Here is a 23,802-nt window from a genome sequence, read left to right on the forward strand (position 1 = left end):
AGAGTACCTGGTTGAATTTATAAGTGTTTGGGTTTTGGCGCAGTGAATGGATTAGTACATGATGCTGAAGGGTCACTACAGGAGTGCAAGGGGAGTGACAGGGTGTTTGCTGGAAGTGTGTGGATACTGACTGGGGAATTGAAGGTGTGAAACACAAGTGTGAAGGTGGTTAGAGGACTGCATGCATAGTGGATAGGGGTTTGAAGCAGTCCATGTGCAAAGGCCTGGCTCACTGCATGAGTACTTGGGTACTGACTGAATGATTAGAGTACTGTAAGGATAGTGCCTGGGTGAATTTATAAGTGGTTGGGTTTTGGCACAGTGAATGGATTAGTACATGGTGCTGAATGGGTCACTGGAGGAGCGCAAGGGGAGTGACAGGATGTTTGATGGAGTATATTGATTCTGACTGGGGAATTGAATGTGTGAAAGACAAGTGTGTAGGTGGTTAGAGGATTCATGCGTAGTGGACAGGGGTTTGTAGCAGTGCATGTGTTAAGGCCTGGGTCACTGCATGAGTCCTTGGGTCTGACTGAATGATTAGAGTACTGCAAGGAGAGTACCTAGGTGAATTTATAAGTGTTTGTGTAGTGGTGCAGTTTTTACAATTTTTTCAGATGGGTAATGGTGGTAACTGACTCTGACTAACCAGTCCTAGAGCCAGTGATATGCTGAAAGACACTTAGAATACAGTTAAAACATCTACATAAACTAGGGAACACTATGCGTTGGGGTACCCCTGTGATCAGAATTACCTCCTCTGTAAGCTCCTAGTACATAATAGGGCAGGGGGATTAAAACTACCTCTTAAAACACACCACAGGGTGCATTTGCACACTGATGAATGGAGGGGAGGGCTGAGCTGACATGTGCAAACATGTCCTGTGGCCATTTTCAATATGGAGGATAAAGTCCCCTTAAATCCTGAGTGTCCCTTGGGTTCAACTAGCCCCCTTGAATCCTGAGTGTGCCTAGGGTCCACTAGGTACCTCCAGTAAGCACCACAGAGCTACGTTGCAGAGAGGTGTAAAAAGGGGCACGGCCTGGGCACCTGGTCGGCTAGTTGGCCCCCTGGGGCTCTCAGGATTAAAGGCGAATTATTTCCGAAACTTTAAACGCGCCACAGGGTGTGTTTTCACACGTCACCTCAGGCCCCATCGCCTCCCTTCACCACTGTGTAAACGCGCCCTGTGTCCGTTTTAATTTGGAAGATTAAGTCCCCTTCAATCCTGAGTGTCCCTAGGGTCCAAGTAGCTCACTAGGTACCTCCAGTAAGCGCCACAGAGCTGCGTTGCAGAGAGGTGTAAAAAGGGGCACGGCATCAGCCACCTCTCTGAAACACAGTGTAGTGGTGCTTACTGGAAGCACCTGGTGGGCTAGTTTGCCCCCAGGGGCCCTCAGGATTGAAGGGGAATTATTTCCCCAATTTAAAAAGTTCCACAGGGCGTGTTTTCACACATCACCTCAAGCCCCATCCCCTCCCTTCACTACTGTGTAAACGCGCCCTGTGGCCGTTTTAAGTTGGGAAATTAAGTCCCCTTGAATGCTAAGGTTCCCTAGGGTCAAACTAGCCCACTAGGTACCTCCAATAAGCGCCACAGAGCAGTGTTGCAGAGAGGTGTAAAAAGGGGCGCGGTCTCTGAACACCTGTCTCCAACTTACAATTCACCACAGGGCACGTTTGCACAATGGTGAAGGAAGGGGGCGTGGCCTGAGTTGACATGTCTGCAAACACGCCCTTGGCACGTTTTAAGTTGGTGAAATATTTCCTCCTTAATCCTGAGGGTCGCTGGGGGCCAATTAGCCCAGCAGGTACCTCCATGCCCTTTTTACAATACTCTACAAGTTGGGAGATCAACTCCCCTTGGATCCTGAGAGTCCCTGGATAGCAACTAGCCCACCAGCTACCTCCATTAAGTGCCACAGAGCTGCGTTGAAGAGAGGTGTAAAAAGGGGCGTGGCCTCAGAACACCTCTCTGCAACGCAGCCCCCTGGTGCATACTGGAGGTTCCTGGCGGGCTAGTTGGCCCCTAGGGACCCCCAGTAATCAAGGGGAATTCGTTCCCCATCTGCAAACGCGCCAGGGGGGCGCGTTTGCAGAGTGCTACAAGGAGGGGGCCTGGTCTCCGGCGCGATGCCGGTCTTTTAATTAATTTATTTTTTAAGAAGAGGGGCTGTGTGGCCCCCCTAATTTTTCTAATTTATTGGCCCTGGGGGACCCCATCCCCCAGGGTCTGCCCCCAATTTTTTTTTTAAATAAAACAAATTTGGAAGGGTGCCGCGTGGCCCCCCTCCCGAGGCATTAATCGGCCCCGGGGACCCCATCCCCCAAGGCCGGCCTTTGTTTTTGTTTTTTCATTTTGGGGAGTGCGGCCAGGTGGCCCCCCTCCTGGGCCACGTGTAGCCCCGGGGACCCATCCCCCGGGCCTGGCTCTCTCTGTTGGGGACCGTGGTCCCACTGGCTCTCTGCGTCCCTCGGGAGCCAGCATTGCTTTTCCACATGGGGAGCTGCTAAGATGCAGCTCCCCGTGTGGAAAAGCAATTTGGTTTGAATTTTGAAAGAGAGAGCAAGTTTCCCTGCTTTCTCTTTTAAAATCCAATCCAAGTTTGCTATGGCAGGGCAGGAGCTCCTGCCCTGCCATAGAAAACCATAGTGTCCCGGGGGTGGGCACCATGGGACACTGCAGGAGCCGGCCCTGGGGGGTGGAGGTCCCCTGGGCCACGACAAGGCTCCAGGAGGGGGTCCGCGCCATCAGTGATGTCACTGAGCATGTCATGAATGATGTAATATGTGACATCATCTGCAGTGCATTGATGGCACGTGAGTTATAGTTAGCAAAACTAACTATAACAGAGGAATTTCTATGGTTTTGTACAAGTGAAATGTCCAGCTAACTATAACACTCATGAAACTTCTGTTTTTTTCAGTGGATTTGAAAGGTTTTTTAAATGCTAATTTCTAACTATAACGTCTCTGAAACCTATGGTTTTTTCAGTGAATTTCAAAGGTTTTGTAGATGCTAATTTTTAAGTGCAATAGTAGTAATACCTATTTTTTTGTATACAGAATTTCTACCGTTTTTTAACTCTTTATTTATAAATATGGTATTTATTAAACAACATTATATATTTTTCTGAAAATTGTAATAAAATAATGAAAATAAATTTAAAACTGAAATATTTTTTAATTTTTTTTTGTATTTTAATATATTTATATAATTTTCTTTTCAAATTTTTTGGGGGAAATGCGCACCCAAAGCGTACCTACCGCAGCCGGTCTGCGTATTCTAGCTGCCATTTTGGAAAAGTTGTGAAGGATCCGCGTATGGTGAGTGATGAGTGTGTGTTTTTTTGAAATTACCTCATATACGTACAATGTTACGTGGGATGCGCGACCGGTATGAGACCGGTCCGTGACTCCTGCTCCCATGCATTTGCGACACAAGCGTATTACGGTACGCGACGCTTGCATGGTGGCGGGCCCCACATGACGTCATATACGTGCTGGGGCGCGCTGGGGGCTCGACTCCTATATAATTTTTTTTGTTCTAAAATGATATGTACGTGTCTTTAATGTACATATTAGGGCTAAAGATTGTCCAAAGTATTCATGAAAATAATATATTTCTACTTGTAATAAACTTATATTATTTTTAAATATATTTTCGCGAAGTCGTATCGGGTGCGCGCTTCGTGAGCGCACAGTGCGTGGATCCCATGTGACCTCAACATTTTTTTTTATTGGTTCATAACATTTACCTCTGTAATTATTGAAGGACCCCACGCATTTTAACGATTCTGTTTGGAGCAGTTGATGTGAGACATCTCTTCTTCTTCCAGAGCTGGTTTTGGAATTTTTTTGGTGTTTTTAAAAAATTGCATTGGAGAAATGGCATCTGGTTTGCAAGCTCCTCATCATTCTTCAGATGAAGATATCTTGGAGGAAGATCCACCCAAGCAGATGCCTGAATCAGTGGTGTGGACATTTTTCACCTTTCCTGCCGGTGAAAAAAGGTCATTGCAAGAAAAGTCACATGCTTGCTGTGTGACAGGGTCCTGTCGCAAGGCAGTGACAAGAAATACTCCTGTGGAACAGCCAGTATGTATAAACTTCTGCGGACCATTCACCTGAAGAATCTGGCACGAGAAGAAAAGAGGCGTGCACTACCAGGCATTGCAAGCACCTTTGGAGCGTCCACTTCAGCACCACCAGTAGACATTCGCCCAGAATTTGCTTTTCTTCAGCAGCACCGCACTAAGTGCAAAACCATCATCTGTTATGGTGAACAGTCAGTGAACGCTATGTGCAGCTCAAAGGAACCACAAATGCACATTTTTTTTTGTTTGTTTTGGAATGATGTTGAATTCCAAAAGCTAACTGTTTACTTAGTTTTTTTTTTTCAATGTTTAAAAAACACCAGAAAAAGTAAAAAATAGAAAACAAAAAACAGAAGAAAAAAAAAGTTTAGAACTGCCTCATATGGTTTAAAAAAAGAACTATAATTGCATGGTAATGTCTGTAAGTTTGGTTGAATGTATGTGTAGAGCATCATTGACTGAAAGAATGCATTAGTAGTGTATGGTGAATTTATAGGTGAAGATTTATGAGGAAGTACTGCAGCGTGACACTGCAAGCCCTTTAGCTGCACCGCGCTGCAGCACTTCTGAAACACAGGGATGTGACATATTTACATGAATATGTTGCAATTCTGTGCTCCCTCTGCAGTAGCACACAAACTGCAGCCATGCAGTGACGCAGGCCCCCTTGCTCCATGGTGCAAGGATATCTGTGTCGTGGGGAGATTGTTTTTGTGCAGGAAGGCTCAGATCTGGGGTGGCGGTGGCAAAGCCGAAGGGGTACCGGAGTGTAAATAAAAGAAAAATACACTTACTTCTTTGCTGCTCTGTCCCTCATTGCCTTTTCTCCGTCAGCCAAACAGGAAGCAGCCACTCTCCCCTGAGCCAATCTCAACGCTATAATGCAGCATTGTGATTGGTCTGAGTGCCGTAATTTGGTGCTCAGAGGGAACTGGGAGCCTGGGCATGTTCTCCATCCAGGCTGTAATGCAGCCTGGTTGAAGAACATGCTAAGTGTCATGACTGTTTGTCCGGCCCGAGACAGCTGACACAAAGCGCCATGCGCACTTTAGTGTGCCCACCCCATTTCCCCTGCCTTGCTCTATGAGCAGAGCAGCCTCCATGCTGCCACAGCAGGAACAAGTAAAATAATAATAATATCACATTATCATCATTTTATTTTTCCTTTTCTTCACTGCTGCAACGCAGTGGGGCGACACTCAGCTTTAGAGAAGGAGCCGCCACAGTTAGAATCCCTTTTTTCTCAGCCTTCGCTTGACTGATCGTCACAAAACATTCCTAGCAGGAGCTGAGGTAGATTCATCTTTTTTTGGAAACTTTCTAGTAGACGACCTGTATCTTTGGTAATTGGCAGCAAAATCTATTTCATGTAACTAGTGCTAGGCTTTGACTGGGAATATGTAAAGAGCTCCTTAAAATCTATGCTTGTACTACAATAAGAGGTGTAATCACGTGTCACTGAGCATTGCATGTTGTGATTATGTTAGAGTTTGATGTCACTTCCATATCAGGAGGTGTAACCACTTCAGTTCTGAATACTTTAACTTTTCCATGTCAGTGCCGAGATGCCCTTATGGATGTACATCATACTGAGTATAAAGTATATACAGACATGTACATGCAGAACAAAGTCTGGGAAAAATGTTGCGTACAAAGGTACGCTGCTAATGTAAATGACGACCAATTATTCTAATTAAAGAGATATTTTTTCAGTATTTCGCCATCTTTTTCCACCGCAAGATCGCTGACATCCACAACAGCTTTAACATCACGACCACCCGTCTACGCCAGACCCCACCTCCCCTATGAACACCATCAGCACCAATCGCCTGACCTCCTGGTCCAACGTCAATGACGACGAGACACGCAAGGTCTACACAGAAGCAGACAGTTCCAATCAAGTCTGAAATGCATAACCGGAAAATGCAACAGATAGAATCCTTAGATGTGAATGAAATGATGCCATATAAAAAAGTCACCATGAAGCCTGAGTCAGTATTTTTATGAGAGCAAAACACCATGGGTGTGGGTGATTTTATTGGGTACGAATCACGCTAATGTCAGGGTGAAAGAAACACAAATTGCAAAATAAAACAACTGTCTAATCACTATAATGTGCGGGTTCATAGAAACTGCAACAAATAACAAGGCGAGCCCTAGTTATGATCAACCACTGACCAGGGTATAAAAGCAGCACCTTTGGATAGCCAGGCTATCGATCAGACACCCAGTCTTCCCGTGTTTCTTCCTCAAGCAGCAGTGCCACCCCGAGCTCGAGAGAACCATGTCTGCCAAGGGCGGAGGACACCACCAACACCATCACCAGAAGACACAATGCGATGATCCCTGCCAACAAACAAACCCCTGCCAGGACCGTAAGTGACAGCTTGCTCTTAAAAATTATTTTCCTAATTTGCCTTATCATTCTAAGGAAAATATACAGCTTTTGATGCTTTCATACAAATACTTGGGAGGGTTTCAATACATAAAGTTATTGACAGAGAGACTAGTTGGGGAGCAACAGAGTAATCAATGTTCTTTGAGGGGATTAATAGACAACTCGAGTTCATATAGGTCAAGTGGATTTTGCATTTTTGTATTGCAAATGAATTACATTGCCACATACTTATGGCTGGAGAGATTACTTGATTTAGTTAGGCCTGCACAATTTTTCGTCATTTGTGTTGGATTTTACCCCAAAGTTATGGAAAGCTGTGCAATGCACTGCCCTATGTTGCTTTGCCTCAAGAGTGTGTTGTATGAGTCATGAATGGGTGCTACAATGCAACCCCTTAGGTGTTTAGACAGAAATCCCTATCTAGAAAGAATTGTGGACATGGATTTGCGCCAAAATCATGTGCCTTCTCAAGGCAAGATTAACAAGGAGAGATATTTTCATGTATCCTCTTTTTTACCACTTTGCATGTTTGCTGTATTATACACCTCCCATACAATGTGGGAAATTCCTTAAAGCATAGTTTTTGTTTGGGAAGTTTGTCTATGTTGAGGCACTGAAGAAAAAAGTGTGCTAGTGCAGGGAGAGAGCACAGAGCAGTGTGATATCTTAGTAGATAGGGCGCTGTTCTGCTCTCTCACCTTCACACAAACCAGTGCAGCAGCTTGTCTTGCTGCTCTGCATTACATGACTTTTATGTAACTCTGAGTCAAAATCTATTGACTGGCAAAAAATGGACATTACTGAACACTGATGTTTCAGTGCTGCTCAGTAGTCTTTTTTGATAAAGTGTTGCTATCATCAATAGTTAATGTGTAACCCAATGGCTAAGAGGATGAGCTGACCAATTCCTTGGCCTACCACAGATTTGAATAATTGTCTTTCTTGTATTTGAAACTAACCAAACTTGGTAACACAAGGAAATAATACTCAGATTCACATGTAATTTACTTGATATAAAAATGCCCTTTCTTCAATGTGGACTAGCAATTTATCTCACCGCGTATACTATAGCACACTGGGGAATAGTGATGCCAGGAGAAAACGTCAAAAATAAAAACTTGAATGTACCTTACATGGATTTTGAAGCTTCGGAGAATGCAGAACCAAGAGGTGATACTCTTTGTCTAAATAAGAGATAACATACTTTATTTACTCCTGCCCTGGCTCCCAGTGGAGCAAAAAATACAATTCTATGTGTTGTGTATACTGTGCAAATCCTTTCAAGGAGAAGGCCTTAATACATCATGAAGATGACCAACTAATACACAATTTCGCAACTTTACATACCAACAAAGCCAACAGATTTCTGACTTTGTGAGTCTATCTGCTGAGATGGGACATGTTTACACAGTTTAGGCTTGGATCTCTATTTCAGAGCAGGGTCAAGACTGACTTGTATATGGGACCTGTCTGTAATGGCAGAGTGAGCAAAGAAATAATGGAATCGATTGTGACCCAGAATAATTATCATTGGTTGGGCTTAATGCAAATATTTCCTCGTATACTTTATGTTGTTACACGGGATTGAAATTCTGCAATTTGTAGGACATTTACAGGTGGGTTATGTACATAAGCCTATTGACTGGCTAGACTAGGAGGCCATACTACATGGAGGAAGTCCAGAAATGTAACCAACTATTGCCATTTCCTTTACCATTGCCTCACAAGCTTATTAGAGCCATGACAAACTTTAAAACGACAATCTTTTGCGCCCCGCCTAACTTTAATGGACATGTCTGGGTGATTTTTTTTAATGAAACTAAAACCTTTTTGTGGTAGCAACATGTCATTTACAGACCGCATATTTTCAATTTAAATGCCCACTAAATTTGCACAGACTTACCTTTTTACTGTTAAAACTATATTACACAAATTATAGCATGTGGAAATCTGGTTTCAGTGAATACTTATCGTTAATGCATCACCAAGTATATTATATTGATTTGTTTTGATCCCATAAAAATCTTTGTTTCCATCACACTTCAGAATTACAAAAAAATGCTTCATTTCAGCTTTCCAAACTGATGAATGAATATATATGTACTGGTATTCACAGTTTTTTGTGTGGAACTAAAAATGACATCCTACAGTTTTTCCTTCCACACTCACTGTACCCCAGCAAGATTGTCACATAATTCACTTTACTTTTCTCTCTGATAGCAAAGTGAGAGGAGTTTGTAAGCAACAATCCCATATAAAAAAGCATTATCAGCATTTCTTCAGAAGGCGTAGCTTGACATTTCACTTTCTGTCTTTGAAGCACAGCAAATTTGACAAGATAAATACAGAATTTTATAGGTATTCTTATGTTTTTTATTGCTTGGATCTATGCGAGTAACCAAAAATCAGCTCCCGACTCACCAGTGGTGGTGACCTACAGTTTAGGAAAGACTGCCTAAACAATTCATAGATTAGGGTTGACTTCCTCCTATCATGACTGACACATATTGGCATTTCTGTTTAGTCTTTCTCACACATAACAATCCAATGTGCTAAGCTAGACTTGATATTGCATTCCCATTGCTTTGTTTGGCGCAGCGAGGGTGTGTTGCTGCTTCATCGGTCACCTACCGGCGGACTCTCTTCCTTCCTTCATTCCCATTGCATAAGAGCTGGTATGTTATTGGTTGGTTTATGTAAAACACTAACACAAAATCAGTAAGAGTCAGGTTATTTGTTAGCATGACTTACAATACACAAAATGTTGCAACATAACAAAATAACTATGCCCCTAATCTGTTCATATTTAGTAGTCAAACAGTGTTAAAGCAATATTACTAGGACATTCTCTACAGATATGTGTGAGAGGTTGATCAAATATTGTATTAGTATTACCTTTCCAAAAACTAATATTGTAACAGATTCCTTACTTATCAAAGTGTTTTCAATAAACAGGGGCTTTTGGACTATCAAAACAAAGTTGTAGTTTAAATTGCTTAGAAAACGTGCCTCAAAAGCTATAATAAACTGATGACTTCATGTCTCCAATAATGAGATGTTCAAGTCCTGAGCTTTCCTTTTATGAACAGACAGTAATATACCTACCAGAGTACATTGTGTTGTTGAAGAAAAGGCCAAGACTTGAGCAAGAAGCCCTTGTTGATAGGTAGTCACAGGTTAACCGTATCCACTAATCATTCACAACTGCCACTGTTACCAATGCAGTGTTTCATGTTTGCGTAATTTGCTTTTGCGTAATTATATGAAATTATGCAAATTTATGTTTTAGTGCAGGAACAAAAACAATCCTGAGAGTTATATTCCTTTATTTATGCATGCTGCAGAATGCAGCACACATAGAAAGAGGAAGTAACTAAAAGAAATGAAGAAATCTCCCGTCATTACGCCTCTCCTGGGAAGGTGTATCTGTTTGGCGCATTCCCAGGTCTTCCAGTTCTGTTAAGTTTGGGAATGCACCATAAACCATGGCAGTTTCTTGGGAACACCCATGCAACACCCATGGAATGCCTTTCCAGGGCAGAGTAAGGCAACACAGCGATTTGCGCTCTGTTGCCTTACTCCAGATGTATGGAGCCATTCAGGGACACGCAAAGTGGCCTTGCGTGACTTCATAAATCTTAGTGGTTGGCATGACACGTATACGATGTTGTGTGGTGCAAACGGGACCCAAACCATCTTGTAAATAGTCCCCTGTGTGTTTAGGAGTCTCTCACAACCAGTATGACTTTTAGAGAAAGTTAGAAGTGCATATGCTTACCGTGGCTCCTGTTTCTCTCGTTTCAGCATGCGCACCTGTCCAGCAGTGCCAGGACAACTCACAGAAGTGCGCTACAGGTAAGTGAAAGTTAATGACTGCAGAATGATTTGCTTTGGTGTCCGGGGGGGGGGGGTAATTTCTAAATTGAAATTCTCTGCATGGATATCTTTTGTAACATTGGGACCTGTTTTCAGCACCCTAGCTCCCAATTTAATCCAATCATTGGACCGAATGTGCTAATGGCCTTTACATTCAGCAAGGCATCATACAATCTAGCTGCTTTAGCGAAGGCAACAGGTCAACCAATGGGAGAAGGGTGGCAAAGTGACAGTGCCCCTGCTTACAACTAACTAGGGAAAGCACAAATGCTTTGCGACTTTTCCTGATGACACAAAACATTCCACTCGCTTCCTCTGTGCGTGCTCACGCTTCTGACGTTCTGGGACGTAGTGGTGACGCAAGGGTGTATGTTATCAATGGTGGCACAGAGACCCGGGGGTCCATTAAACACTGATTACTCATCTTCAAACAATAAGTATTATAATCTCATCATGGCTGGTTCAAGCTGTTTATGAAGACCAGAAACATTACACTGTTGATATTTTTCATAATAGTGTGCAAATTTCAATATCAATCAACTTCGCTGCTTGTGTTTTTTTAGTGGATCCCTGCAACCCATGCCTTCCTGATCCCTGCCAAGACCAAAGGCCAGGACACTATATCGGAGCCAAGAAGTGTTAAAGAGCTGCCTGGCAGGGTCTCTACATCAACAACATGAGATGCCAGTACATGCTGGAGGGAAAGCTGAAAATATGGCCCCTTCAAACACCATTTATGAGATCGGGTTTCCATGTAAACAACATCTTCCTGTTAACCCCATTCATGATAAATATTTAGATTCTGTTACTTAAAAAAAATAAAACCATCTCTCTTGACCTAATATTGATTGTCGACTAATGGCTTTTTTCAACGAAAATGGAAGGGGACTTTCAGAATGGATGACCCGCACTGTAACACGTTGTTCAATATTCTGGTATTTGATGAAAGAGGATGACCAGCAATTGTTTTATACCAACAATATGTTTTCCAAACATCTTAATGGGTGGTGCCATGCTAGCACGTCCCAGTTATTTTAAGAAAATGCATTGGTAAATTTCTAAGACAAATGCAAATGATGGGTGGTAAGCGCCTGCCCAGGCTTGAGCTGAAATATCCAGATAGGGAAGTGATCATGTCCTTAGGGTTTCCTTCCCAACCCTGAGAATTGTTTAAAGAATTGTAGGCAAATGGCGCACTTTGCAACACAACTTGTAAATATCTATACATTTTACAGACACTTCAGAAGTTACCACTCCAAACATTCTAATATTTATGGTCTCCCAAGAAAGGGTAGATGGAGGTAGAGGAGTGGGGGGGTAGATTGTGGGGGGGTCCCTCAACTTCAAGAAATGTTTTAAAAAGTATGCCGCACTGTTTATTTTGCAGCAACGTTTCCATCATGACATGGTTAAAAAGGTTTTAACGGCAAATCAAATATTAAGGATCTTCAGGTAGACATGGGCTCCTGTCATTTTTCACAATCAATGTAACACCTTTCTTCCTTTCTTCCTTCATTTCCGCATGCTGCCCATGTCAGGTGAAAGTCATATAGTATGACTGGAAATATTCTTAGAAGGAGCCTTTTTGGACAAGGGAGTTACCCATATCTAAGGATCCCACACATTCAACAGCAGTGCCATTTCTACTGTTAGGCAGGCAGGTGTATCATGCTCAGACAACGGAGCTGCCATTCAGGTTCAAGACATCTATTAGGTTCAAATAGGAGATATATCACTTAGCTAACAACATTTGTATATGCTCAAGCTTCAGGCAGTGTGATTTATAGTAATAATAATGTGATAAAATACTATACAAATAGAGCATGAAATGTCTTGACAACACATGAAATAGCAATCATAGCAACACATTAGGTCATTTTACATTAAGGAGGTGACTACACCACATAATAAATAGATGGACCAAAATCAGCATGAGCTTATTACTGATATCTTGAATTTAAATGTTTTATGATGTGTACACATTTTGTCCCAGAACATCAGCTTGCCGTTTTGTGAAAATAACATAATTGGCCCCTCAAACACCAAAAGATGCCATATTTTTAAAAATCAGCTTGCCATGTGTTGAAAATATTCTCCTTTCCCACCTAAATAGCAACTTTTGAATTTTGGAAAAGTAACTAGTTTTTACTAGGACTAAAGAATGCAATTTCCTAAAAAAAAAAAAATGAATTTTTAATGTTCCCCTTATAACAGCTTTTGGATTTTCGTAAATTTATTAATTGTGGAACAAATTATCTGGTATCATTTTTATCAAGTGCACACATCTACTGTCTACAACTGCAGTTGAACGGATACTAAATCACATTGCCATGTTCAGTCTCTTAAGTTTATCTATCACCATCATGTGTGCCAACGTCATATTCCAGAAACTGTTCCATATCAGTGGTGGACTGGCAGGTAAAAACAGCTCTGGAAAATGAGTTCATTCCAACCCCACATTAAACCAAGTTAGTGTAGTACGCCTGCCCATCTTACTGAGGATTGCATTAGGGCTTTCTTCCAAGCTGGATATCTGATGATCACTACATCCCTCCGCTCATGCTACAGGTGGGTGAGCCAACAGATTTACTGAGAGAGCCGACCAGAGCCGAGCCAAGAGTGTGGCTCGAAACTTAGAGCCCGTGCATGAGCCGAGCCCTCAAAATGTTTGCTGTGTAAATCATTCTACAAACATCATGTAAAATATGATAAAGTCACCTCAAAATTCAAGAAAGTGTATTTCCTTAACTGCTTCGCTGTGGCACACATCCCCAGCTGTGCGGGCGAATACTACGCATGCCCGAATCGGACGGCACCCGGCTGTCCGATGCACACGCCCACCGTGACGGGGGCCGTCTGACGAACAGAAGAGGTTAATATATACACAAAGGGTCTGAGGGAATTTTTTTGCCCTCTTGGATCCAATCCCCCTTTCTATACTATTCAAAAACAATCAGAATCCAGAGGACTATGTTGAAGAATATAAAAATATATGCCTCAATGAACTGTACTAGTATGCTCTATATGAAATGTGAAAAAGTAAAGAAAAAGACTCCAATAATTCGTGAAACTCAGGATCGCCTCAGGATAACTGGTATCCAATCAATACACATTCATGTGCCCAGTTTCATCATCTGGGAATCCAAACAGTTCTTCTATTGTCTCTCTTGTCAATGAGAGAGGACAAATAAGATGAACCGTATCCTTCTGGGCGATACTTTTCTCCAGAAGGAACAACAATATGAATGTGTTTATCAAAGGCAAGGTAAACTCTGAAGTGCAGTGCAAATTAATTATGTTGTGTGAGAATAATGTGAGTATTAAAAAGAATGAACTAATGAGATTCTATATCTTTCTTGATACAGATATTGTATCAATCCCTCATAGTTCTCCTCTTAAAAATATCGTGAAAGGTGCAAGGCAAAGTTATTGTACCTGTAGCAGTCTACAATGAAGTACTGCAAAAGCGGTCGACATGTTTCAGCCTAAGGGGACAACTATCCCCAGCTTTCTTAAGGACCAGATTATTTTTATTGTCACTGCTATCAAAAAGTATATATATATATATATACACAAAAGGATCATACATTCAGTCTTGCTGTCATGATCGTCAAAACCATCCCATTATGAAAGTATGAAGGGAAGACTCCATCATTACTTATTCATGGGTAAGCCTCACCTCACTCGGCACCAGCTCAAGTCAAGTATCTATGAGGCCCCGCCCTATCCGTCGATACCCCATTGCATCACGTTGAGCAGGAGTGGAGGTCACAGAAGAGGTTAACATGTGAAGCTTTGACATTATTAAATCACATTACAGCACTGCACCGAGATATACTTATAAAAAGTAATGTTTTTTAAATATAACTAAGCTGCAAGATAATTGTCAAGCAAACACTGTACATGACCAGGATTATTATAGAGCAACATTACAGTCTATTAAATCAAGCACAATAGGTTTTTGTACAACTGGTATTATGTACTCACATTGCTGAAAGGACTTTCAAGCGTGGTAATGAAATAAAAGAGTTTTGGTGAAATAAAATACTTACCTATGATCTCACAATTTAAGCAGGGAAGTAGAATTTTATCCAGGTTTTCTGGTTTCACTTTGTAAAAATCAGCCAGGAAATAGGTATCTTTTTGTCTTTCCTTTTGTTGCAGCTTTATTTTTACCTCTTTGTGTGTTTTTCTGCAGTTTTTATATAGTGGGATGTTAGATATTGGAGCGCTTTACATGAGCACAACTTACACTACACTTTAACATTCATTGTTTTTTAAACAGGGGAAGATTAAGTTATTTGCCTAGAAACACAGGATGTTGAGCCGACATCGAGACCCGAACCTGGTCGGCAGCTCTGCCCGTAATGCCTCATCCTGGGTAGAGGGAGGCAGGCAGAAGACACATGAAACCTCAGCTCGGTATGGGCTCAAGGGTCCAATAAGATCTCAAGCTGAGCCAGAGTCAGGTTTCAGGCTTGAGCCTGGCTCGAGCTTTCAGTGGCTTGTATACCCTTAACCCCTATAAGTAGCATTTCATTTTTTTGTTTAAATCTTTTTATGTAACATTTTTGCAATTGTTTTTAAACATTCAGTCAGAGCAGTGCTCATGTAGTAAGAAGGAAGGAAAGAAAAATGATTGCCAACAGCATAATGTGCAGTAACCAATAGCAAAAGGGGAGACAGGTGAGTAGATCGTGCAATCACATAAAGTCATGGGCCAATACCCTGAGACAGGGTGGATCAGTGCTGATGAATCTCACCAGCGGGTGACATGTAAATGGTCCAGATATAGTGCAGTTTGAAACAAACTGGGGACATAGGGTACAACAAAATGAGGACAACATAAGTCAAGGAAGGTAAAGCGAGTCGCTTAACACCTGCTGCGAATCTAGTGTAGGCGGGGGATATAAGCAGCCCTTCATTTTATAATTAGATTTCCTTTGCCTCCTGTGTCCAGTGTATCCCTGGTCTATATGACCTGGTTTTTCTAAGCCCAATACACAGTGTTGCAATATGTAAAACAATAAGTAAAGGTGCTTAAAGCTTTTTCAGGAACCTATTGCCAATGTTTATTAACTCCACTGCTGCCAATTACCAACTTAGTTTTGATTCCATCTCATGTCTCTACCACCACCCACCACCCACCACCCACCACTTCCATTTTCTTTATCTCACTCGTACAGGTTACTTTTCATCCCTTCGTCTTTCCTTTTTTGTGGTTCGCCTACCTTTATCTTCCTCTTTCTATCTCTTGGTCAAAGCCTGATGATAAAGATATGTAATGGTCCCCAAAAATAAGTGCTAGTGCCCTCCACCTGCAAAAACCAACACAATATAAACACTGGTAAAATGTGCTGATTCCAATGTGTAACTATCATATACCATGGTTATGCATCACAGTGCTACTATTGCAATGGTTTTAATTAGCTATGCAAATAAAAATAAAATAAACTAAACTAAACAGTCTCCACCCTGGGTTCTCTGCATAAATTGCGTGGGTGAAGTTGTGAAAATGAAAAAGAATAAAAGAAGGCTAACCAAGACCCATCGAGTACTAGTCTTGCGAGACCAGGAAATAGAGAGAGAAAAAAATAAATACATTAAAATATATATACATATATATATGTGTGTGCGAAAGAATACTAATCCGTCATGCCACACGCGATCAAATTGGGTGATTGGGAAAAGAAATTACATCCATTCCACCTACCTCTTTGTCCTTGCCCTCAAATGATAGAGGTCGTTTAGGAACAGGCTGTCATTTTTATGAAGAGCTTTAAAAAAATGGGCTCCCACATATACAGATACACTAAGGGGGCAGTTGGCAGCTGCAGGCCGCGCAGGTTACATAGTTACACACGTTACACACACCAACCGCACGCTACACCCGTTACCTATTTTAAAATGATTTTTGATACCACTCTTTGCCGTTTTGTGCACACACTAGGTGACAAGCCGGGGCACGAAGACAAGGATTCCTTCCCAAAAGCAGGCGACTCCAAAGAGCGTCGAAGTGCATCTAAAACGCACATAAGAACCTTTATGCGGCTGGAATAATGCCAACGACAAGCCAAAATTATTAATGAATTTTACGAGACCTAATTTCCTGGCTGCATACAGTGTTATTATTCAGGAACCGCCCGAGCATTAGTGTGGCAAGGATTAACATTACAACACCACCTTTATAATTATTAGTGTGGGACGACAGACGCTCCCACGGATGCCAGGCAGGCCCCTTGCTCGGGATAATCCCTGTCTAGGGTATAAAAGCAGCGCCCTCGGACAGACCAGATACAGCTCGGAGAATCCTGTGTTTCTTCCTCAAGCAGCAGCGCCGCGCAGTACCCGAGAGAACCATGTCTGCCAAGGGCGGAGGACACCACCAACACCATCACCAGAAGGCGCAGTGTGATGAGCCCTGCCAACAGACGAACCCCTGCCAGGACCGTAAGTGGCGCGCGCTCTTAGCAATGCTTCACATGGACTTCATCATGTTGTAGGGAAAAGATACAGCTCTTAGGCGCCAGTAAAATGGCGTGGTAATAGCGGGAAGGGCATTACCAAGTAGGGTGGCCAGAACTTGAAAGCCAAAAAAAGGGGACATTTCACAAAAATAGAAGAAGGACTTCAATTTTTCTTTAACCGAGCGCACAGAATTACAGGGCTTATCAGCATAAAATTACAGACGAGGCAGAGAGAACATAAATAACATGGAATTTGTCCAAATTTGGGTTATAACCCTTGATTTAAACGTGGGGTGAACAAAATGAGGCAAGAATGTTTTTTTTTCTGCATCTGCGAAATATTGTGGTGGTTCGTTTGTTCGCCTGGAGTTGGTAAAGGCAAACATTCAGAAAATATCACAAATGTCATGCTTTTCCACAATATTTTGCACCCCCCCTCGAATCCAAATTCAATTGTTTCATCTCCAACCAGCTTAACCCCTCTAACGCCCATCCGATGCATCAGAGCAGAATTTTTTGATGGATAGAACCATTGTTTCCCATTTGTGCAGCTCTGACATATATACCCGGGAACCAAATAAAGATAAAAAAACGTACATGTATTTATTTCTATTTTTTGGAAACTTACATGTTTCCAATTGTTTTATGCCGTATCTCGTGTTCATCAGGCAGTAATAAATGTATCCTGAAGGTTGACCATGTGTCATGCAGTGCTGAACTTCTGTGAGTCTGGCAAATAATTGATATTATTTGCAAAATGTCTCGTATTTTATTACCAGTGGGTGGCCATTTGTGGTCCTGGATGTACTACTGCTCATTTTTGGCTGTAGCATTTTTATATCTGCACATTTGGCTCAACCCCTTATTTCAAGGGTTGGAGAGAGATACATCTACCCTTTTGAGTAACATTACAATTGTAAATGGTAAACACCCAAAATTAATACATTTGCCCAAAAGAGTAAGAGTAAATGTACCTTTGTAGATTTACTCATGTGTAATTTTCTCTGTTAATAGATCCATTGGCCTACCTCAGAAGTAACTGTTAGCCTTCTTCAAAGTGCCCCATGGACCGCAAGTGATTACCTTCTGTAATCCATATTGTAAATCTTAAATACCCATGTGACTTTCAAACATGTGATAAGCCTTAGACTTAAGGATTCCCCATATTGGTGAACTGTATAATTTTCTTTACAAGTGGAATCAACAGATTTATTGCCATAACTAACAGAGCTCAGGGCCAGCTTGTATATCAAACATGTAGGACCTGATTCACAAAGTTCATTTTACATATTAGTACTAATTCATAAACTTGCTGGTGCAAATTTCCACCTCCACCTTTTTTATCTTTTGTATTAGGGGATCTCGACACATGTAAGTTTACTACTTAGGGCCAGATTACGATATAGTTTCCGAACTAATCATACACATTTCCCAACGACCGATTACGATGCCCAGAAACCGTTTGTGCAGTCCGAATCAGTTCCGAAAGACATTCTGACAGCCTTTGTCTTTCGAAACCGAATCGTACAACTCTATTGACATGGTTTCCGAACAAGCGAGTACGATGACCGATTCGGACAGCCATTCCTATTCGGTCTGCCCAACAGCTGTTGGCATATGTATTTGGGGGCCTGCTGCGGGCCCCCCTTCACCTGGAGGTGTCCGATTGGGGCCTGTGGGGGTACCCAAGGGACCCCTCTTCCTAGTCATGTGCAATGTGGAAGGCACCATGGTGTGCCCGCCACAGGGTGCAAGGATTTCCGCAACCACCCCTTATTTCAAGGGGGTCTGTGTTATCGTTCAGAACACAGGCTCCCATTGAAGTCAATGCGAGTCCGACCGAACGATGTTGGTAGGCAACGTGATTGGTCGTTTGGATTCGCGAAACTCCATTGAAGTCAATGCGAGTCCGACCGAACCATGTTGGGAAGCAATGTGATTGGTCGTTTGGATTTGCAAAACTCAATTAGTTGGAAAGAATTTCGAAACCGAGTCGGTCGGACTGCTTTCCAGACAACATCGTAATCGGGCCCTTCATATTAAATGAGGCAGGGACCAACAAGAGTGATGAGAAAACGGGGAGGAACAAATCAAAAAATGGGAGGGGTTTAGGGAGGAGTAAGGAAGGGCTTAGGAAGTAGTAAGGATGGGGTTTAAGAGGGCCATGCAAATACAAACTCCCACCCACAAAAACACACTACACCTCTAAAGTTATTACAGCCCAAAATACCAAAAAACATTGTTTATGTACTCCAGCCCATCCTTGGAGTAAGTCTATCACCACACATGGGCAACTTATAGATATTGCAGTGGCCTACTATAGAAAATAATGAAGGCAGGGACTTAAAATAGATACAACATAATTTATTTAATTTAATTTTTTACATTAATTACATATTTAATTCAAAATGAAGGTAAAAGAGCTGTCACATTTTGTAATTTGTTCTACATTTAATACTAGTATATACAAAAGATTATATTATTAAACCTGTATTCCATTCCCATACATCATTAATCGTTTTCTTTAGTTGGTATATACCTTCCTCGCGGCTATTACGGTTGGCCTGTAAAAATTGCTCAAATCAAATGTTCTGTCTTTGCTTTCTGGGGTACCCTGCTATAGCATCCAAAAACTATTAACTGCTTTGGGCTTCCAGTATATTTTACTCATGCGCTTCTCTATTCAACATATAGTTCAACATCTAGAAAAAAAAAAATTCACAACCATATTCTAGTGTCAGAGTGACTACAGTGTTATTGTTGAAATATTTGTGGTGTTCTCACAATTAGGACTCAGTGCTATGCCAAATGATCAAAATGAAGTTTGTATGCTAGCCTTAGAAGTTAATCTTTTCCACAGGAAAAACAGAAGAGCTTCAGGCATGTTTCCTCACAGTTCTCAGTCATTATTATATACCCAATAACTGATCGAGTACATAACAATGTCTGAGAACTGTGAGGATACATGCCTGGAGCTCTTCTGTTTTTCCTGTGGAAAAGATTGACTTCTAAGGCTGGCAAACAGACTACATTTTGATCATTTGGAATAGCACTGAATCAAAATTGGGAGACTACCACAAATATTTCCACGATAAGAGTAACACTGAGTGAAAAACGTGCTTTTGAAGAAGAATCTGCATTGCAAGACGTGAGAAATTACTGCACAACTGAAAATTGCCTTGTACACATTTTACCAGGAAAAACTTGGCAACATTTTCTTTGGGAGAATTGATCAGAAAGAGCAAAGTCTTCTTCCTCTTTCTAAAGATACTGAAGTATGCTCTGGAGGAACTGATATTGTAGCCTATCCCGCAGAAAACTCAGAATGGAACACTAATTTTGCATGTAAAAAAACCTGACACCATTAAATGTGACAACTTCCCCAGTGAAAAATTAGCGATTGGTGACACTTGCAAAGGTAATATGTACCCATATGTATTTATATACTGCGTAGATCACATTTGATGAAAAAAGCAGAGGTGCACGTGTTCACTGTGGCTTTTTTTCTCATTTCAGCTTGTGCACCCGCGCCGCAGTGCCAAGACAACAAACAGCAGTGTGCTCCGGGTAAGTGAAAGTTATTGAGCGTGAATTGATGTTCAGGGATATTTACAACAAAATGTCAGAGTCCTGTGTTATGTCAAAATTAGTAATGCACACCTCCGACATTTTTAAAACGCAGGGATGAGCCATATTTACAAAACTAGCAGCACCCTTGTGTTTCTCCTAACGCTGGCGCTAATAAAGCTACCTGGAGCTAGTGTAGGCACCTTTGCGCCATATTGCATGGAGGCAGCGCTGCAAGAGCGATTGTTTATGGGCAGGAAGGGGCACCTTCTGGCAAATCTTGAAAGGCGATTTGGTCTTTCTATGTGTATGGAAACAGCAAAAAACGAGGAGAAATTAATAATTTCTCCTCGTATCATCAGTCTAAGACCAGGTATTCCCTGGTCTTCGTTTTTGGCGCTATCCTAGCATCGCAAATATGGTGCAGCATAAAAAAAAATGGGTGTTGCGACGGAACGCCCTCTGCAAGACCCATTGCACGCCCTATTCACGCCAATTGAAGCGTGAAAAGGGGCCTTATTTACAAGACGGTGTTAAGCCACATTAAGTGACTTAACACCACTTTGAAAGTAAGGAGAAAGGGATATCGCCACCATAACATCGCTAAAAGTGACATTCTGGTGGTGATACCCCCTTGTAACTATACCCCTCTGTTTCTGAAGTGCCTAGGAGGACTGGCCTGTAGGGCAATCTGCCAGAAAGGTGGTCTGACTGGTCAGTCTGTGTGCCGGATTTTGTCTATTTGTGGGCCTATGAGGGACTTTTTTTACTGTTGATTTTCATATTACCACAACCATTGTCTACAGCAAGCACAACTGCATGCAGTCACCCCTACCTTCCAAAACACCTATAAAGCAGGTCTTTATAAGTTTAAACTGCCCCGGTTTGCAAATGTGAACAACTTTTTCAGCTATCTGATTCGCTGTTCGGGCCACTTTTATGTTAGAGCCAGAGCCTACTTCTGCACCAGCTCAACACTAGCCAGGGCCAGGAATTTCAAAGACACGATCCTTTATACAAACTTCTTTTGTGATCTTTGGAACATGTTTCACCTCTCTAGGCCCCAGTTAATCCAGCACTTGATTGTATTCATGCAGGCAGACATTGAAAGCCTAAGGAGTCCTGAAAACAGTGATGTTGAACAACACTAACGCTTAATATAAAACAAATCCGTTGTCAAAAACAATTGCTCTAAAATAATTGCCCGTGGGCAAAATCTAAGTTGAGGGAAAAGATAGTTGTCACTTGATGACATCGGCCTCCCAGTTCAGATCATGTGCGGAGGTTGACAAATTAAGACTTGCCAAGACTGCACATCAAATTTGTATTAATTTTTCTTCATGTTAGCAAACGGATCTTTAATTGCCATATTAAAATGTGTCAGCTCCGGGCTTTTTATATGGAATCCAATTAAGACATATTAAAACATATTAATTGTTTCAATTACTATTCTACGTGGATAAAAATAGTTACAGTTTGTTCGAATTTCGAAACACAAATGTGGCTACTTGGGTATCCATGATTGCCCTTAGTTGCTCAACTAACATCCCTGTTCCCCTTCTGTGTAAGGATTACAGAACCTCTAATTTAACATTTTTCATACCTAACCCAGACCTTTTATGTGCTAATTGAACGAAACGATCACCTTTCTGTATTTCAACCTTCCTGCAAGTGCGATCATCTGCATATAACAAAGAAGGTACAGCGCCACATGGTTAAAAGAGAAAATCAGAGCAGAGATAGCATTTCAATTCGTATTCTTTAACTGTGTCAGGCACCGCCCATTTCCTCCTCCTGCAAGGGAGTTATCTATTTTTTCTTTCTGCTTCCAATTACCCCACCCTAGCCATGGCATTGGGCTTCGAATTCATTTTTAGTCCCTTCTTGAGCAAGAAGATGGGTGGAAAAATGGAGTCAGATTTGATGCTTTTCTTCATTTCTTTCCTCCTGGTCACCAGGATTTCGAGTAATGTTGCAACTCCTTCCTTTACTACTTTTTCCTCCCTTCAATCTTGCATCTTTGTGATGTGCCCAGGATCAAGAAGGCTACTTACTTCCACATTGTTGTGACTTACCAAATTAGAAGTGAGAGTACCCAAACCAATCTGCGGAGTTCTTTTCCCCCACCACATTTACGTACTATATAGAGCACAGTCCAACCATTTGATCTCGTGCCCAGGGCCGGCTTTAGCGCTGATGGCGCCTGGTGTGACAATCATTTATGGTGCCCCCAAACTCCATGAGTGCCTCCTCGGATTCTCTCACTACCACCAGACAAAAATGCCCCTCATCTTTCCAATCATACGTTATTGCTAAACACAGCGCTTCCCCCTGAGGCCAGTGTCCCCCTCGACAGGTGAGCGTCCAGTGCGGCTGCACCGGTTGCACTGCCACAAAGCCTAACAGGGAAGGACCAGCAAATAAAACCAGGGACTTTGCAAATGGTGATGGTATGCGCCAGGCTGGAGTGAGAGCCAGATCGGATGCCAAGTCAGTCAAGTATATGTCTGTCATCCTGACACACCCTCACACAAGCTTTCCCAGTCAAGCAACAGGAGACAGAATAGATTGCAAAAGAAAAGTTATCTAAATTTAAACAACACTGAAAAGAGAAAGGAAGAGAGTGAAGTGAAGGCCTTACTTCACCCTCAATGCCTTTATATACCCCTTTTGCAAGATTACAATAAAAAAGCTTCTTGAACCTCCTCTTTTTTCTGCATTGTATATTCATTATCCCACAATTTACTAAATTTCAATATGGTTGTGGTTACATACACTGGGTGTTTTTGCTAAGCAGAGAAGTTTAATCGAGAATGTATACCCGAGAAATAAGTAATATACTTGAACATATAGAACATATAACAAATAGAAATGTTTAGACTGCAAATACTAATTGACTTAACTTTTTTGCATGATGTCCTAATTTTAGTTTCATCACTGACTTGACTGTCTGTCTTTTCAGTGGATCCCTGCAACCCTTGTGCACCTGATCCCTGCCAAGACCAGAAGCAAGGGCAATATGGTGGAAGCAAGAAGTGTTGAAGAGGTGTCCAAAGCATGGAAATAACAATGTGACCACAGCTTCATTCTGCAATCATCTCTGATTACTGTGACAAGATTATCTTACTTCAAAATTAAAGCCATCTCTTTTGTCGTAATGTTGATTATTTGTCTATTGCCTTATTTCACTGAAAAACAAAGCATTTCGATCTTGTGATGAACCCTTCAGTGGGTTCTTCAATGTCCTGAACTTTGACGACTGATTATGAATGAAAATATGTTAGATTGAGCCATCATATCTCAAACAAATGTGCATAACAGCTTAGTTAAAGGTGATGTTGAACTACAAAGTGCCAAGAAGAAACAGGAGTTTTACACTTTAAATTTAGTGTTAAA

At 41.7% G+C, this 23,802-nt stretch overlaps 2 long non-coding RNA genes across 2 annotated transcripts; both read left to right on the forward strand.

Moving 5' to 3' along the window:
• Positions 1-6,305: 6,305 nt before the first annotated feature.
• On the forward strand, positions 6,306-11,214 carry LOC144754941 (uncharacterized). Its single transcript, XR_013594810.1, has 3 exons — positions 6,306-6,473; positions 10,301-10,351; positions 10,936-11,214. It is a non-coding gene; the product is annotated as an uncharacterized LOC144754941 (long non-coding RNA).
• A 5,450-nt stretch (positions 11,215-16,664) lies between these two features.
• LOC144753393 (uncharacterized) lies at positions 16,665-23,570 on the forward strand. Its single transcript, XR_013594330.1, has 3 exons — positions 16,665-16,822; positions 20,356-20,406; positions 23,369-23,570. It is a non-coding gene; the product is annotated as an uncharacterized LOC144753393 (long non-coding RNA).
• The last annotated feature ends 232 nt before the right edge of the window (positions 23,571-23,802 follow it).

The sequence above is a fragment of the Lissotriton helveticus genome, chromosome 5_1 (genome assembly GCF_964261635.1).
Source record: "Lissotriton helveticus chromosome 5_1, aLisHel1.1, whole genome shotgun sequence".
In the NCBI taxonomy this organism is placed as follows: Eukaryota; Metazoa; Chordata; class Amphibia; order Caudata; family Salamandridae; genus Lissotriton; species Lissotriton helveticus.